Consider the following 18,934-nt stretch of genomic DNA (forward strand, 5'->3'; position numbering starts at 1 on the left):
AAATAATAAATGTAAATCCAATTATACATACACCTGTGTTCTCCTATGTGGGAACAGGTGAGAATGAAAGAAATGGGGAAGGTTATTGAGGCTTTGGAACAAGTTCCACATACCACACAGGGAGGTAATAAGCTAGAGCTGAAGGTGCAGATTTTGGAATCAAAATGATTCGAATACACCCTGTGTGATATCATGCAAGATACTTCTCTCTATCTCAGTCTTCTTGTGTCTAAATCAAGCAAATGCCAACTACTACATAAAGATATTTTAAATACTAAATGTACAAAAACAGACACATAGACCAATGGAACAAGATCAAGAGCCCAGAAATAAAAAACTCATGCATATACAGTCAACTAATATTTGACAAGAAAGCCCAGAATACTCAGTAGGGAAAGGATAGTCTTTCAATAATTGGAGTTGAGAAAACTGGATATTCACTTGTAAAACAATGAAATTGGACACCTATCTTTGCACCACTCACAAAAATCAACTCGAAATGGACCTAAAGACTTAAATGTAAGACCTGAGACCATAAAACTCCTAGAGGAAACATGCGGCGACTGCTCCTTGGATTGGTCTTGGCAATAGTTTTTCAGATATGATATCAAAAGCTCAAGCAACACAAGCAAAAACAAAGTGAGGCTACATCAAACTAAAAAGTTTCTGCAGCAAAAGAAATGACTGACAAAATGAAAAAGCAACCTATGGAATAGGAGAAAATATTTGCAATATAAGGAACTCAAACAATTCAATAGCAAAAAGACTAAAAATCCAATTTATAAATGGGCAGAGGACCTGAACATTCTTTCAAAGAATACATACAAATAGCCAACAGATATATGAAAAGATGCTCAACATCACGAATCATCAGGGAAATGCAAATCAAAACCACAATGAGATATCATCTTACATCTATTAAATTGGTCTATTATCAAAAACACAAGAGATAACAAGTGTTATCAAAGCTATGGAGAGGGCACCTAGGTGGCTCAGTTGGTTAAGCATCCGACTCTTGATTTCGGTTCAGGTCATGATCTCAGGGTCATGAGAATGATCCCCAGACCCCCACTCTGCCCTGAGTGCAGAGCCTACTTGAGATTCTCTCTCTTCCTCTCCCTCTGCACCCCCACTCTCACTCTCTCTCTTTCTCTAAATAAATAAATAAAATCTTTTTTTAAAAAAGATGTGGCAAAAAGGGAACCTTTGTGCACTGTTGATGGGAATATAAATTTGTACAGCCATAATGGAAAACAGAATGGAGGTTCCTCAAAAAATTAAAAATAGAACTATCACATGATCCAAAAAGCCTACTTTTGGTGAAGAAAATAAAATCACTATCTTAAAGAGATATCCTCACCCTAATGTTCATTGCAGCATTATTCACAATAGCCAAGATATAGAAACAACCTAATTGTCTGTCAATAGATGAATGGATAAAGAAAATGTGATATATATATATATATATTATTCAGCCATAAAAAGAAAGAAATCCTGCCATTTGCAACATGGATGGACCTTGAGGGTATTATGCTAAGTGAAATAAATCAGAAAAAGAAATACTGCATGTTGTCACTTACATGTGGAATCTAGTAAAAGCTGAACTCAGAAACAGAGTAGAATGGTGGTTGCCAGGGGCTTAGGGTGGGGGAAATGGGGAATTATCAGTCAAAGGGTAAAAAAAAATTTTTTTTTTATTTAATGAGATAATGCTATGCCTGTAATAAAGTAAATGGTATGTATTATTATTCTTCCTCTGTGGTCTCCTCTCAAGTAAAATCATGGACCTCCCTTCCTATTGCTTCTCCAAGATTTCACCAGATACACAAATATTGTTTGGCATATTGACTATACAATCTGTCATGCAACCAAGATAAACATTTTCTAGAAAATCTGAGTAGAATTCATTCTACTTTAATAACTGGACATTCTGTGGACTTGGTTATCTCCTCACCCCAAATCCAGAACTTAAAGTTCCTTCCTACTCTTTTTTAGTGGATAGATGCACTATACACTAGAAATAATTGACACAGGGTTAACTCTCCAAATAAGCATTTTTTCTTAAAGATTTCATTTATTTATTTGACAGAGAGAGACACAGCGAGAGAGGGAACACAAGTTGAGAGGGAGTGGGAGAGGGAGAAGCAGGCTTCCCACGGAGCAGGGAGCCCGATGCGGGGCTCGATCCCAGGACCCTGGGATCATGACCTGAGCCGAAGGCAGACACTTAACCGACTGAGCCACCCAGGCGCTCCCAAAACCACTTTTTCTTTCCATTGCAACTACTCCTCATGGCGGGTGGTGGTGGAAAGGTCCCAGACATTTTGGGGACCCTGCGAAAGGCAAGTTGAGTTGGGGATAACTTTAGTTTTGGTTTAGTTGGATACAGGTATGTGGTTCACAATCACTTTCACATATAGGTATTATTAGTCGTTCCCGTGTAGGAATCGCTTCCAAGAGTATTCTCACTGCCCTCCAGCAGCAGTACCCGCATCACGACAGTGCAGAGACAGCAGTATTCATCCATATTCAGTATGAACGCATCCGTGGTGCCCAGCACTTGTATGTGGGTGGTGCAGGAGAAACAACAATAGATCCTGAAGTTAGTCTGTGGACAGTTCTTCCAGTTATCAGATGTGTGCGATTATAAGGGGGAGGATATGGTTCTCATTGGCAGCTAATCAAAAAAGTTCTCTCGTCAATATATATTGACTTTTTCTTTTTTGATGAAAGTCATATAAAATAGAATTTATTTTATTTATTTTTAAAGATTTATTTATTTATTTGAGAGAGTGCATGAGCAGAGGGAGAGGGAGAGGCAGAGGGAGAGGCAGAAGCAGACTCCCCGCAGAGCAGGGAGCCCAATGCGGGACTCGATCCCAGGCCCCTGAGATCATGACCTGAGCCGAAGGCAGACGCTTAATGGACTGAGCCACCCAGGTTCACCAACTCAGAAGTTCTGTGAATCTTGTAGTTCAAGAGCTTTTATAACCCAATCTCCAGTCCCCCTCATTTTGTTGGAAGTCAGAGGGTGGGGATGAATGTTCCCACCTTCTACTCTTCCATTTGGTTTTTTTGGTGACCAGCCCCCATTCTGAAGCTATTAAGGGGCCTCATTCTGAGTCATCTCATTAGCATAAACCAAGTGTGGTTGAGAGGGGCTCAGAAAGAACAACAAAAGACATTCCTCTCACTCAGGAAATTCCAACAGTTTTAGGAGCTCAGTACCAGGAACTAGTGACAAAGACCAAACATACATTATAACACAGTTTGTATGGAGTTGTATACACATCCAAATCAGGACTCTAATTTCTCACTTATTTTACTGAAACCTTTAGAAACATCTTTCCAGATTTCAGTTGAAAATTATGTATTAGAGTTTTATCAACTTTTTGAATAAACTTTTTCCACTTGGTTTGTGTTCATGCTTCTCTTCCAAGTTTTTGAAAATAAATTTTAGAATCCTGAAATGTTTTGTATCTGTATTGCAAGATTTGAATGACTTTATGTTGGGTAGACTCTCTCACTATATTTTGACTCTTTATAGAAAAATCCACATTGGGGGGCACCTGGGTGGCTCAGTCTCTTAAGCATCTGACTCTTTTTTTTAAGATTTTATTTATTTGTTTGACAGAGAGAGACACAGCGAGAGAGGGAACACAAGCAGGGGGAGTGGGAGAGGGAGAAGCAGGCTTCCCGCTGAGCAGGGAGCCCGATGCAGAGCTCTATCCCAGGACCCCGGGATTACAACCTGAGCCGAAGGCAGACACTTAACGACTGAGCCACCCAGGTGCCCCTCTTTTTTTTTTTTTAATAATTTTTTTATTATGTTATGTTAGTCACCATACAGTACATCATTACTTCTGATGTAGTGTTCTATGATTCACTGTTGGTGTATAACACCTAGTGCTCCATGCAATACGTGCCCTCTTTAATACCCATCACCTGGCTAACCTACCCCCCTACCCCCACTCCAAAACCCTCAGTTTGATTCCCAAAGTCCATAGTCTCTCATGGTTCGTCTCCCCCTCTGATTCCCACCCCCCGCCCTTCATTTTTCCCGTCCTTCTCCTAATGTCCTCCATGCTATTCCTTATGTTCCACAAATAAGTGAAACCATATGATAATTGTCTTTTCTGTTTGACTTTATTCACTTAGCATAATCTCCTCCAGTTCCATCCATATTGCATCTGACTCTTGATTTTGGCTCAGGTCATGATCTCAAGGTTGTGAGATTGAGCCCCTCATGGGGCTCCTCGCTCAGCATAGGGTCTGCTTGGGATTCTCTCTCTCCTTCTGCCCCTCTTTCCACTTTCTAATTAAATAAACAAACAAACAAACAAAATTTTTAAGAAAATTTTTAAGAAAAAGAAAAATCCACATTGGTATATGTGTTTAAACTACTCCGACCACAAACAACACAAAAATGAAACAACTGTTATAATTAAAACCATTTTATTAATATCTTCACAGACAACAGAGCATCCACAAAATAAAACAAGATGTTATGAAGGAGTAAAAAAAAATCTTGGAAGTTAAAAATATAATTGCCAAAATTTCAATGAAGGGTTATAAGATGGTAAAAGAAATCTTCCATAAAATAAGGGGAAAAAACCTGAGTAACATGTGAGACAAAAATAGGAAGTCTACCATCTGACTAACAGGAGATCCAGAAAAAGAACAGAAATGGCAAGAATAAATTTGACGGAGGACTAATAGAATAAGTACTTGGAGCTGAAGGACAGCAGTCCTCAACTTAGAAAGTTCACAGAAGCCTAGCATGATGAGGGACCCAAGGTCTTCAGGCAGACAGATCATTGTGAAGTAGTGGGACCACAGAGACAGAGAGGAAAAGCAGGTCACCTGCAAACGATGCCACCTGACTGACACAATTTGTCATGACAAATACTGGACACTGGAAAACTGTTGACGGTGCTCTCCAAATTTGGAGGGAATCTGACTTTACAATTGCACAATTTGAATAGAAAAGAGAAAATCACTGAGAATAATGGAACATCCATGTATCCTTCACTCAGATATGGTAACATTTTTTTCATTTTTGCTTCAGAAAATAAGTAAGAAATAGAGTACCCCATACCCTCTGGCCACTATGCTCACAAATCAGGTGTGTATCTTCCAGCATATGTTTTCACACTTTTTCTACCAGTATGTGCAGCTATAAACACTAAGTAATGTGAGTCCTGTGTTTGAAAGGTGTCTGAATTGAATGCTTACAGCATATGTCCTTCTGCAGTTTGTTTGCCGCCTTCTGGGTTCTATCCACAAGCAATGTAGCTCACTGCTAGGGGCACATGCAAGTTTTATGGGGCCTGAAAAGAATATTGTACTCACGTTGGCAACACATACACTAAGAAGATAGATATTAAGTTATGAAAGCAAAATTATATATAACAGTAAATTTTTATTTAGAATGAGAAAAGAAATCACAACACATCACAACTTTTAAAAAGCAGGAAGTTCCTCAAAAAGTTAAAAATAGAACTATCCTACAATCCAGCAATTGCACTACTAGCTATTTACCCAAAGGATACAAAAATACAGATTCGGAAAAAAAAAAAATACAGATTCAAAGGGGTACATGCACCCCGATGTTTATAGCAGCATTATCAACAATAGCCAAACTATGCAGACAGTATAAGTGTCCATCAGCTGATGAATGGATAAAGATGTAGGATGGATAGATAGATAGATAATGGAATATTACTCAGCCATCAAAAGGAATGAAAGCTTGCCATTTGCAACAACGTGGATGGAGCTAGAGTGTATTATGCTAAGTGAAATAAGTCAGTCAGGGAAAGACAAATACTATATGATTTCATTCATATGTGGAATTTAAAGAAAAGAAAGAAAACAGATGAACATATGGGAAAGGGGCAAAGAAAAAAAGGAGAGAGGGAAACAAGCCATAAGTGGATCTTAACAATAGAGAACAAACTGAGGGTTGATGGAGGGAGGTGAGTGGAGGATGGGCTAGATGGATGATGGGTATTGAGGAGGGCACTATTTGTGATGAGCACTGGGTGTTGTATGTAAGTGATGAATCACTGAATTCTACTCCAGAAACCAATATCGCACTGTATGTTAACTAACAAAATTTAAATTAAAAAATAAAAGCTGACAGCCAAAGAAATGCAAAACTTTTACTAATTCACTGAGTGGCACACCTCTATATACTTTTTTCCCTATGACTTCAGTTGCTTACTTTTTGAAAGCCTCTTCATAGGATAATGATTTTGTAATATCATTTTCAAAAGAGAGAAGAGAAAGATAATTCAGTTCCCATGGTTGACCAGAATTCGTTCTTTGTAGCTAATAGCTTAGAAAAGTTCCTTTTTGCGGGCGCCCGGGTGGCTCAGTTGGTTAAGCGACTGCCTTCGGCTCAGGTCATGATCCTGGAGTCCCTGGATCGAGTCCCTGGATCGAGTCCCGCATCGGGCTCCCTGCTCCGCGGGGAGCCTGCTTCTCCCTCTGACCCTCCTCCCTCTCATGCTCTCTGTCTCTCATTGTCTCTCTCGCAAATAAATAAAATCTTAAAAAAAAAAAAAAAGAAAAGTTCCTTTTTGCTTCGTAGATCACTTTAGGTGATGTCACATAAACTACTAGGATTGTTGTCAACTTTAGGAAAGCCTCTATTTTGCACTCTGAGTTTTTCTTTTTCATAGCAACCTGTTCTTATTTTGCAGATGCAACATCTTTTATGAGCATACTAATTAGATGATTCTTTTAAATGTGTTTATCCAGTTTTTTGGTTTGTTCTGCTGAGTTATCTTGGCTTCCTCTGGTGTTATCACTTTTTTCTGTCAGTTTTTCTTGTCCTTTATGTCTTACTTAAATGTCTGGCCATCTTTTTTTATTTAAATTCAATTTAGTTGACATATAGTGTATTATTAATTTCAGGGGTAGAACTTACTGATTCTTCAGCTGCATATAACACCCAGTGCTCATTCCATCAAGTGCCCTCCTTAATGCCCATCACCAGTTATCCCGTCCCCCCCCGCCCCCGGTCTGGCCATCTTTGATGGTGTACACATGCCCAAGAATGAGAGGACAGGAGAGCTGCTTGAGACTACCGTGTAGGAAGGCTGAGAGCTGTGCTTTATAACAAGCAGGGGAGAAAGAGCCATTCTGTTTGGAAATCCTAAAGACCAGACACAGAGGAGGTCCTCGTTCATTCCATTCCTTTAGAATAAACCACCGGGGCGCCTGGGTGGCTCAGTCGGTTAAGCAACTGCCTTCGGCTCAGGTCATGATCCTGGAGTCCCGGGATCGAGTCCCGCATCGGGCTCCCTGCTCGGCGGGGAGCCTGCTGCTCCCTCTGACCCTCCTCCCTCTCATGCTCTCTGTCTCCCATTCTCTCTCTCTCAAATAAATAAATAAAATCTTAAAAAAAAAATAGAATAAACCACCAACTTTCTTGCACAGCTTGGGGAGGATCCTGGAAGCCAGGCTCTCTGCACATAGGGATGGGATGGAGAGTTGAGTAAGGGTTCAGCTCTGTAGCTCACTGCTCTCATGAGGGCAGTGGTGGCAAAAACATTGAGAACAGCAGCGTAAACCACTCCATGACCATTTTGATTCTTACGGCTCTCACGGTTACCCTTTGGAGAGGTCTATTTTGCCATCTTCCTTTCAGCAAGCGAAGGTAAATCTCAGCAAGAGCTGTATCTCTGGCATTTTGCTTGAGGGCTGGTCAGTGTCCTAAGCCACAAGGCCCTTCCTCTTCCATAAGCTCACAGCTCAGAAAACACTTCTCAATGCTCATCTTAAGAATGTGAGCAAGGCAAAAAAAAAAAAAAAGGAATGTGAGCAAGGCGCAAAGATGTGATGAATACCAATGCCACATTTTTAATTTTTGAAAACTGGGTCAGTCACAGATCTGAATAGCACCGAAACACAGCTGCTTTCAATTTTTTTTTTCTGACAACACGGTCTAATTATAAACTGCAAGAACAACTAAGTCAGAAGTGTGCGTTTGATTACAATACGAGCAGGTGGATTTTGCGTTAACTGTACGTTTCCAGTTCAGAGTGGAGGTCGTCTCCAGTTTGACTTAGAAACACAGAGTCCTAAATCCATAGAGTTTGCAATTTGCAATATGCATAACATGGTGGGGTATTCCGACACCATCCCAACAGGGAGGCAAGGCCAAACCTGGTTCTGTTCATCTCAGTTTCACAGGGGCAAGGGGTTCCCTCCAGGATGCCATCACCCCTCCAGGAGTCCACATCCCTTCACCCCATTTTCTGGGGCTTCCAAGAGTCAATGTTGCCAACATGTGAAGGGGCAGATGGGGAAAGAAAACTTGTCAAGGCCTCCAAGGCAAAAGCACTCACTCCAAACCAGATGCTCAGGGACCAGCCCAATTCTGCAGGCGGTGGATGGTGCACTCCAGACGGCAGCACGAGGGACAGCTGGTCCCCACAGCAGCTCCCACCTCACGGTTCCTCTTCCCTCCACTTCTCCCCAGCCACCTCCCCCGCATTTCAGATTTCCCCACATTTTCCTCTTCTGTGGTCCACAGTGACTGCCACCCCCACTCTCTTCTCCTCCAACTTCAGCCTGTGGCCATGGATGTGGTCTCTGTGAGCAGGAAAACCAGCAAGGCTGCAGATCAAACTTTCTGTCTGGAGCAGTGTTTCTAGCCTTGGGAGGTGGGTGACTCACATCGACCATACAGGCCAGGAGTGGGGATGGGATCTACCATGAGGGATGAAATGAACAGGTTTGATGATCTTAGTGGTACTATAGGGCATGGGGAGGGATTTTGCTTTGAGATTTCCTGCTTGTGTCAACTTTTTGGATCAATTGGCCCACTTCTAGCTCAGAAAGAGGGCCTCCTGCTACGTCTGCTATTACTAGCTGCATTTCCTCGGGCACCGGTGAGTGTCCACCCTGCCCCAGGTGTGTGTCTTTAGTTCTGTTCCTTTCATCACTCCAGCAAGGTAGGCACTTGTATCTGCGTGCTATAACGAAAGACACTGAGGCTCCCGGAGGCTGATTACCTCACTCAAGACAGCCCTGAAAGCTAAGTAATGGAATAAGTATTTGATTATTAGTCATGTCTTCTGGTAAACTAGGAAGAGACCACGTGCAAGGTCAGACCAATGGGCTGTCCAGACTGGAGTCTTTTTGACAATAGCACAAAGAAAGCATTGAAGAACGCCTGCTTGCACTTCCTTAGCTCACATGTTAGATGCGTGCCCACTACATTCCTACCTACTTATATTCACCTACTAGGAAACTAACGTGAATTAGATATTGACTATATGCCAAGCACTGTGCCGGACACTTGACGCTTCATCTCATTTGCTTCTTATTACCCTCTTCTGAAATAAGAATTGTTACTCTCATTTTTCGGATGAAGAAATTGATACTCAGAGTCATCATGTAACTGTTCTGAGGTCAAAGAGCCAGTGAATGGTAGAGCCATGACTTGAACGCATCGTGACAAGATTCCAGAGCCCGCTCCATGTGGCTTCCAGGAATCGAAACCCGTTTCTCTTGAGGCCATTCCAATGGCCCCTTTAAGAATCAGGACAAATCGGGGCGCCTGGGTGGCTCAGTTGGTTAAGCGACTGCCTTCGGCTCAGGTCATGATCCTGGAGTCCCAGGATCGAGTCCCAGGATCGAGTCCCAGGATCGAGTCCCGCATCGGGCTCCCTGCTCGGCGGGGAGTCTGCTTCTCCCTCTGACCCTCCCCCCTCTCATGCTCTCTCTCTCTCAAACAAATAAATAAAAAATCTTTAAAAAAAAAATTAAAAAAAAAAAAGAATCAGGACAAATCATTTTGTGACGAAGTATAAGAAAGTTGTATCTGGAAAGGTTCTGGGCTGATGCCCTCTGGGCCTTCAGGATGAGCTATTCAAATGCTAACTGAAAACTTGGATGACATAATGGTGTCAGGGTCTAAAAACGTCTAGAAAAGTTTCCACTTATATTTGTGAAAATCTGCTTCAGCTCGCTACAGGGCAAGTGAAACCAAAAGCAGGTAGTCATGGGCTAGTCTGCAGTTTCTTGTGGGAGGGGGCTCTCTCATTCCCCCATTCTGTAGCCCCAGCCTAGAACCAAGCACATCGCAATTATTGCCATTTATTGAGTACCTGTTATGGGCCAGGTAACTTTACAAGCCTCATCTCACTTAATCTCCATGGCAGACCTGCAAGGTAGATCATTTCACTGATGCAGACTCCTAAGGCTCAGAGAAATTAAGCAACTTGCCACTAATGAGTAACCCACTGGTACAACACAGGCTACCAGAGAAGGCTTCTTAGAAGGTCATCCTGGAGGATGCATTTGAAGGAGGGAAAGATGAGAAAGACCTAATTAGCAGCAACAAGAACAGTCATAGAGATAGGAAAGAGCATGGTCTTGCTCAGACCTAATTCAATAGCAATTTGGGGGGGTACACGGTTTCAAGTCTTTCCAAAGCATTCGATTTCGTTTCCATAGAAATAATAGTTCAACTTTTTACACTCCTATTTCACAGGTTTACACTTCATTTAATTAAATTATACCACGTGTGCCTAGAAAAATTGAGTTTGCTAGCAAACAGCATTGACTCCTGATAAACATCTAACTCCATTGATGTGGTTATTTACCTTCCTCGTGCCATATTTTTCTTGCTTGTAAATGGCATTGTTATAAGGATTTAATTAGTTGATCTATCTCAAAAGCTTGGTAAGCACTCAAATGTTTGAGTGCAGAAATACGCAGGTGTGCCTTAGCTGATAACTTTTCCAGAAGTTAATCCTCTGAATTGGTTCCATGAAAGTACATGAGAGCTTCTCCTATATTGGGGGTGGTGTTACTAGACAAAGATGCCTGCTATGGATCATAGAAAATCTCCCACCAAAACACCCCTTTTATTGCCTGGTCTTCTAATTAAATGTGCACTTGGTCCTCAGGATACCTGACACATACCTTATCCAAGAGCCTTATTCACATGTTTGGCCTGAGGGCAGGAAGTAAAACAAAAGCAACTTTCTCCTCCTTCAACATTTGAGTGGCTGCCACAAAAATAAAAAAATAACCTTTTTATTCTCCCAAAAGAACACTTACCATGAGCTTCTTAATCTCTCCTGTAGCACAGCAGATATATTCTCAGGAGTGTCAGGTTGCAAGGTATACACAAATTGCAAGAGTACCTCTGGGAACAAAATATGGCATACTCTCTGATGTTAGAGGACTCCCAGGGTTGATCTCCTCTCCCAGTCACTGGCAGCCAGTCACAAGCCTCCTAGACGTTACACCTCTCATGGAAAAGCTGGAAGGTAAGGTCCTCGAGAGAAATATGACAGAAAGAGCAAAGTCTTTAGAGGTAGACATGACTGGACCAAATCACACTTTGCCACTTAGCTGTGTGATCTGGGCAAGTCACTTAACTTCTCTGAGCCTCAGTTCCCTCAACTACACAATAAATCATCTTTGCTACATCAAATCCTTCAAAAGACTTCACGTGTTAAGGCCGAAATGCACCTAGCACATGACTGGGTACAGAGGAAGCATTTAATGAATGGCAGCCATGAGAATTGATTATTCTCCAAAATAGCTCCTACACTGACCCTTAGGGATAATGAGGCTCTAGAATGTAGTGGCTAAAAGCCAGGCTACCCTGGTTTAAATCCCAGATATTCTGTTCCTGAACTGGGTAAACTTGGGCAATTTCCTTAACCTCTCTGTGCCTCATTTTCCCTATCTCAAAAATGAAAAAAGTAACAGGACCTATCTCAAAGAACTGTAAGAATTAAATAAGTTGGTATATGCAACATGTTTAAAACAGTGCTTGGAACTGTTAAGTACTATTTCATCTACTACATTATTACTGTATCATAACTGTACCTTTAACTATGAACACCTTGAAACAAAGGTTGTCTTTCCTTTCTGTATCTCCAGGGTGTCAAAATGACTGCAACAGCTTAATACATGTTAATGGAATGAACTGAAGCATGTCACATGCCATGCAAATAAAGAATTTCCCTAGAAATGACATTAACACTATCCAAACTAACTGAGGGGGGCAGGCAATTTACTGTGGCTCATATTTATTTATTTTTTAAGATTCTATTTTTAAGTAATCGCTACACCCAACATGGGGCTTGAACTTACAACCCCAAGATCAAGAGTTGCACACTCTACCACTGAGCCAGCCAGGCCCCCCTGTTGCTCATATTTAAATTCTCCAAGACTGAATCTTACTTCAGGCACAGTTGAAACCAAATGTAGAAGGGAAGTAGCAGCCCTACCCAAACATAGATTTCTCCAAAGGAAAGAATTTTCTATTATAAGGAGGAGGTGAAAGAGATAATGGGCAGGCAAAAATGCTAGATGCCCTGACATGGGCCAAAAGATGGTTGTCAACATCGTTAGTCCTTGACCATTCCAGTCAATAAGAATCTGTCCAGTTTTAGTAGGTCTTTTAGGGAAAATATCATAATCTAAGTAGCATAACTGTTCCAGATTTTAACTTCCTCACATGAGGTTCTTCCTTGAATCTAATCTAATCCAAATTCCTTGAGCTTCTATTCAAGATGTTTTTCTTCTTGTTTGTTCCACTGTAGAAATTAAAAAGCAGCGAGGCAAATGCTTTATTCTACAATTCAGTCTGAAGACATTTTGAGTAAGAATGACTTCATCAATATGGTGCTACCTGGAGTGGTGTGGCAAGAAGCCGAGTCCAGTGGGAAAGAAAACTGATCCACTGATACTTTTGGCTGGCCCCAGGTTCTGGAATGGAGAGTGGGTGCTGTGATTACATCCCTAATTCTTATAATCCTCATCTAAAAAAAATTTTCTTCTTTCCTCACCCAGCAGCCTTATTCAAACAGGACAGGCACAGAGGAAGTGTCAGGAGAGGGGGGATGAAGGGCAAGCTGTACGGAATCAACACACTTGTTAAGTTCTTCCGAGTTCCACTTAAATCTTGAGATGTACTTACAGGACCAAAAATTATTCCCCAGTGAATCAGCAAAGATATCAAGTGTGATTTGCTTTTTTTTTGATGCAAAAGATCATTGCAAACTGCTCCATACTCTGCTTAGATTTGCTGAGGTGCCACCTCAGGTGCTCGCAAAAAGGAGATGTGAGAAAGAATTGTCACACCTACCAGCAGCCCTTCCTTCCACCGAGGTCACATCATGCGAGGTTGTGATCACTGACGTCAGATGTGCCGGCACTGCCCAGGGCACAATGACAAACATAGCAAGTCAGTCTGTTTTGTAATAACTTTTTCCATGTCTTTCCATCTATAAGAATTGAGTTGAAGTGATTTCTATTTTGCTTGTCTCCATTGATCCTTTTTGCTATAGAAAATTTCAAAAAAACACAAAAAACGAAATTAGAAGAGTAGTATAAAAAATACCCATTACCCAGATTCAGCAGCATTAGGATTTGACCACACCGCCTTCATCCATCCCTCTCCTTTTTTGCATAGTATTTTAAAGCAAATCCCAGACCTCATGTTATTTTGTCTCTAGATATTTCATTATGCATCTCTAAAATAGATAAATATTTTCTTACATAACCATGCTGCCAGGAACATGCCTTGCTACAGTAACAATTCCTTGATATCATCTAATTCTTAGACCATTTTCATAGTTCCCTGATATCTAAGAAATATCTTTGCTATCGTTGGTTCATTAAAATCAGGATCCAGATGAGGTCCATGCATTGCATTTGATGGTTATGTCTTTTGAGTGTTTTAAAATTTAGAATTGTCTCTCCTCACTTCACCCCACCTTTTATTTCTTCATGACCTTGACATGTTGATTAAGCTAGTTCAGTGGTGCTATAGAATATCTCATAATCTGGGTTTATCCATTTACGTCCTTGGTGGTCTCACTTAAACCTGAGCCTCCATTTATTTTATGTGAAGTGGAGGTTAGTTCTAAAAGCTTTATTGGCTTCAGGTTCTTTTTCTTTCCTAAGGGAGCATCTCAAGAAGCACATGTGCTGTCTCTTACTGAAGATTGATCTGTGGATTCCGGTGATGTCAGCCAGATCTCTCCATGGTAACATTCTCATAAGCTTTTCATCTAATGCTTTCATTTGCCTTAATCAGTTATATCATTAGGATGGCAAAATGGTGATTTTTCTAATTCCGTCATTCCTTCCACTGTCATTAGCTGGGAATTCTCTGTAAAGAACTCCTCCTCATCAATAGCCCCAGTAGGGCTATTTGGACACCCTGAAATGCAGATTGAATTGGAAAGGCAGCATAATGCTTACTCATTTGCCTTAAATTGCCCTTTTTCAGAGTGAGGATCGTGACCTAGTTACCACCAATGGCATCCAATGAGTTTGTTCAATTGTTTCTTTTGTCATCTCATGATGCCTCCTCCCCCCATGAACTCAGTAGGCTTTCATATATTCTATGTATTTCAATCAAATTCAATCACTACCTTTTTGGTTTCTTAAATTATCCCATTCTTGGTCAATTGGAGCCCTGTCATTGGGCTCCTGAGTCCTTTTGATATAACCCACCCATCTTTGATCACGTAATAGTTTTTGACTCAGCAGGATGTTCCAGCCTCATCTTGTACAGGTACTGTCCCAGACTTGGAATCAGCCACCCAAGAAGTCCTGGTTCCTTCAAATGGGAAATGTCCTTTAGGGACCACAATCTAGGCACTAGAGGTTGCTCATTGCCCATGGGTTTTTAATACTTCTAGGCCCTTCTGAAAAGTACAGAAACAGGAGATATTTTTGGGAAAAAAAAACCATATTTCAAATATCAAATTTGTAATATTTCTACTATTATTTCTAGTTATTTCTAATATTATATTTATAATTCAAATTTAATGTTAATATTTATATTAATGCCTTTGATTTCACTTTTTCTTCTCTTACATTGAAAATCTTGATTCCTAACATTAACATAGTTACTTATTACTGTATGCAACACTGTATAAAAAATAGTTTCAAAATACTAACATGGGGCACCTGGTGGCTCAGTCAGTTAAGCGGCTGCCTTTGGCTCAGGTCATGATCCTGGGGTCCTGGGATCCAGCCCAGCATCAAGCTCCTTGCTCAGTGGGGAGTCTGCTTCTCCCTCTCCCCTGCTGCTCCCCCTGCTTGTGCTCTGTCAAATAAGTAAAATCTTAAAAAAAAAAATACTAACACAAAGACTGCTACTAGCAATGTAACTATTGAATGAAGTGTTAGATTTCTTTGCCCTTAAAATATATACCACAATGTACATACAACAAATATACTATATTGTAATATCACTTGAAATCACTTGAAATAATTGTTTTCTCTGTGCAGCTACATCATTAACTTGATATACAGTTAGGTTTATTGTTTTCAATTTGTTTTAAAATTATAGGAATTGTCATTTTAAATTAAATTTAATGTTTTAATGTTAAATTAACATTTAATTATAAACATAACATATAAATGTTAAAACATTAAATGTTTTAAATGTGTAAAACACATTTATATGATTCCAAGGAAAAAAAAAAACATAACAGTTGTATTTGCAGAATCTCTTTTCCATCTTTGTCTCCTCCACCCTATGTTGAATTACATGAAATTGCCAATAATTAACCATTTTAACAGCAAAAATGGTAATTTCTATGGAGCTATATATATATATATGGATATATATATATATCCCCACCCTTTCTTACAGAAAAGATAACTACTATATATATTAACTACTATATATATTATTCTCCATTTTGTTTTTTCACTTATATTCTAGAGATCGTTCCTCCACCTTCATTTTCAGCTGCATTATCTTCCATGCATGTATGGATGTACCAAAAGTTTTATTCAGTCAAACCTAATAGAGGTTTGGACATTTGAATAGTTCCAATCATTTGTTATTAAAAATATTGCCTCCATGAATAACCTTGTATGCCATTTCATCTTTTAACCCAGTCCATATTTTTTTATAATTAGATTTTATTTTTGTAAATTTGTACAAATACGGTGCAAGTTCTTTTTTTTTAGGGGGGATGGGAAGAGGGAGAAGGAGTGAGAGAATCTTAAGCAGGCTGACCTGGGGCTCGATCTCACAACCCTGAAATCATGGCCTGAGCTGAAATCAAGAGTCAGTTACTTAACCGACTGAGCCACCCAGGTGTCCCCTACCCAGTCCATATTTTAATCAGTAGGTGTAAGGCCACCCTATCTCAAAGAGACCACCCCCATCATACCTAGCTTAAGTCATTCATTCTGGTGGACATTTGTCCTGGTCTTTGGTACCCAGCACCTTTTGAATACCCTTTTGATGTTAGCAGGATTTTCCCTTTTGAGTTCCACCAAGTTAGAAGGCAGAATGGTCATTCCCCTCCCGCTCCTTTTCAGCAAGGACACAGGCCCGTGCCTTGTACTCCTCTAGTCAGATGCACTCCGGTGGGACTCCGGTGAGAAAGGGGGCTGGCAAGGGGAAAAGACTGAAGATTGCGCTCCTCTCACTGGTGAGGGTGACAGCAGAGCTGTGTGCTTGGGGCGCCTGGGTGGTCTGTAGGGTTGAGTTCCTGATGTAGAAGAGGCTTGATGCCTTTGGCAGCGGTGCTGGCAGTCACACTGAGCTCCCTCCCGGCAGCTGGTAATTGCTGAGTGGTGATGGGCCAGAGGCCTGTTTTCTCATTAGGCCAGTTGTGTCCCATAGTGCTGGGCGATTTTCTTGGGAGCTTAGCCCCAAGATTGTTTCCTCCAGTCTTTGCGACAATTCTACAAGCTACCCAATGTTCTTTGAATAAACCCTTTTCTGCTTAATCTGTCAGCATCAGCTTCTGCCACTTGTAGCCAGGAAATAATTTATGCAGCAGATGCTGGGAGTCAAGGTGTAAGTTTTAAGTACCACAGGGGCCTGACCGTCCTCTGACTTGCCCTTTTACCTCTCTTCCTTCATCCTAAGAATGCTTGTGAGTTCTAGGAGAGAAGGGACTGTGGCATATTTAAAAGAACTAGGTCAGTAGGGGCCCAGGAGCTCTTCTGCAGGAAACCCCTTTGAAAATCATCAGTCATAAGTAGAGGATGTTTTCCTGATTGCTGGAGGGGAAGAAGAGATGGTAGGGATGAAGTCAGCAGAGACCCAGCATAGCTCCTGGGGTCCACAGGGCAGAAAGATGGTGAGACCAACAGATAGAACAGAGGCACTAAATGTAAAGATTTCACCCTCACCCCTAAGGCTTCTCAGGTGAATAATTGGGGCAGGAGATCCTGAGGAAAAAACGTAACTTTCAGATAATCTGGAAGATGGGATCTAGAGAATCAGGACTTCGGGTAATCTTGTGAGTGGACCCATCTGGACCCAGTGGCAGGCTAGACCAGGCCACAAGTACTAAGGCTACGAACTTGTTATCTCTCAAAAATGGCAACTATTCCCCCAGCTTATCATTTGTCCTTCCATTTTGTGTTTGTTGACCAAAAAATTCTTAGTATATATTTAATTCTATTGATATTTTTCTTTGTGATATCTTACACTGTTTTTCTGTTTAAATAACATTTTCCCTTTCCAAAAATACATTCAACATTATATTTTCTTGAATTCAGTTGGGTGTATGGTGTGATCACCTTGCACTCAATGCTTGGAGAAAGCTGTCAGGCTAAAAACAACCAGGTAACATTAGACATACTTCACAAATTCAAAGAATGTTTTGTGATAATGGGATACAATTCTTTACCTCGAAAACTGTCAGGCGTTAGAAAAAAAAACAATGAAGGTGAGCGTGAAGGAAAATGGCATCCTTAGAAGTGTTGTTTTCCACTTACCATTCTGTTTAAGAGCCTAAAGTTAAACAAATAGCAAGCAAGGTGAAAGAAAGAAAGGGAGAAAGAAAGAAAGAAAGAAAGAAAGAGAGAGAGAGAGAGAGAGAGAGAGAGAGAGAAAGAAAGAAAGAAAGAAAGAAAGAAAGAAAGAAAGAAAGAAAGAAAGAAAGAAAGAAAGAAAGGAAAAAGAAAGAAAGAAAAAAGAAAGAAAAGGAAGGAAGGGTGGGAGGGAGGGAAGAGACAGAGGGTAAGGGGAAGGGAAGGAGGGAGGGAGAAAGAGAAAGGAAGGGAGGGAGGGAGGAAGAAAGGAAAAGAGGGAACCTGTTGATTGAAGAAGACTTAGGAAACACCACTTGATAAAAACGTGGATCTTGTGCAGATAATGATTCCAATAAGCCAACTTAAAAAAAAGAGACGATTGGAATTTGAACACTGTGTATTTGATGACAATAAAGAATAATTATTTGGGGGGTGCCTGGGTGTCTGAGTCGGTTAAGCATCCGACTCTTGATTTCAGCTGAGGTCATGATCTCAGAGTCATGAGGGCTCTGTGCTCAACACAGAGTCTGCTTGAGACTCTCTCTCCCTCTCCCTCTGCCCATCTCCCCCCACCCAGCCTCTTTCTCAAATAAGTAAATAAATATTTTAAAAGAAAGAATAAATAATTTGGGGGCGCCTGGGTGGCTCAGACATTTAAGCATCTGCCTTCAGCTCTGGTCGTGATCCCACAGTCCTGGGATCGAGCCCCGCATTGGACTCCCTGCTCAGCAGGGAACCTGCTTCTCCCCCTGCCTCTGCCTGCTTCTTCCCCTGCTTGTACACACTCTCTGTCAAAAATAAAAAATCTTAAAAAAAAAAAGAATAAATAATTCGTTGGTTGTAGACATTTTTTTTTTTAAGAATTTATTTATTTGACACAGAGAGACAGCGAAAGAGGGAACACAAGCAAGGGGAGTGGGAGAGGGAGAAGCAGGCTTCCCGCCGAGCAGGGAGCCTGATGCAGGGCTTGATCCCAGGACCCTGGGACCATGACCTGAGCCGAAGGCAGACGCTTTACGACTGAGCCACCCAGGCGCCCCTGTGGATATGTTTTTAACCAAGTTCTTATCTTTTAGAGACAAATATGAAAAGATATGATGTCTGGGATTTACTTCAAAACAATGCAATGGTGCGGGAGAGACAAGGATATAAATGA

The 18,934-nt window shown here is 41.0% G+C and overlaps 1 protein-coding gene across 1 annotated transcript in view; it reads right to left on the reverse strand.

Moving 5' to 3' along the window:
• PAK1 (p21 (RAC1) activated kinase 1) overlaps positions 1-18,934 on the reverse strand; it is a 223,369-nt gene that overhangs the window by 167,642 nt on the left and 36,793 nt on the right. Inside the window, exon 2 of the mRNA XM_034995449.1 lies at positions 13,124-13,192. The gene's annotated coding sequence lies outside the window, so the exon portion shown is untranslated. The remainder of the gene's footprint in view (positions 1-13,123; positions 13,193-18,934) is intronic.

The sequence above is a fragment of the Mirounga leonina genome, unplaced genomic scaffold (genome assembly GCF_011800145.1).
Source record: "Mirounga leonina isolate KUSES-001 unplaced genomic scaffold, KU_Mleo_1.0 Mir_92, whole genome shotgun sequence".
Taxonomy (NCBI): Eukaryota; Metazoa; Chordata; class Mammalia; order Carnivora; family Phocidae; genus Mirounga; species Mirounga leonina.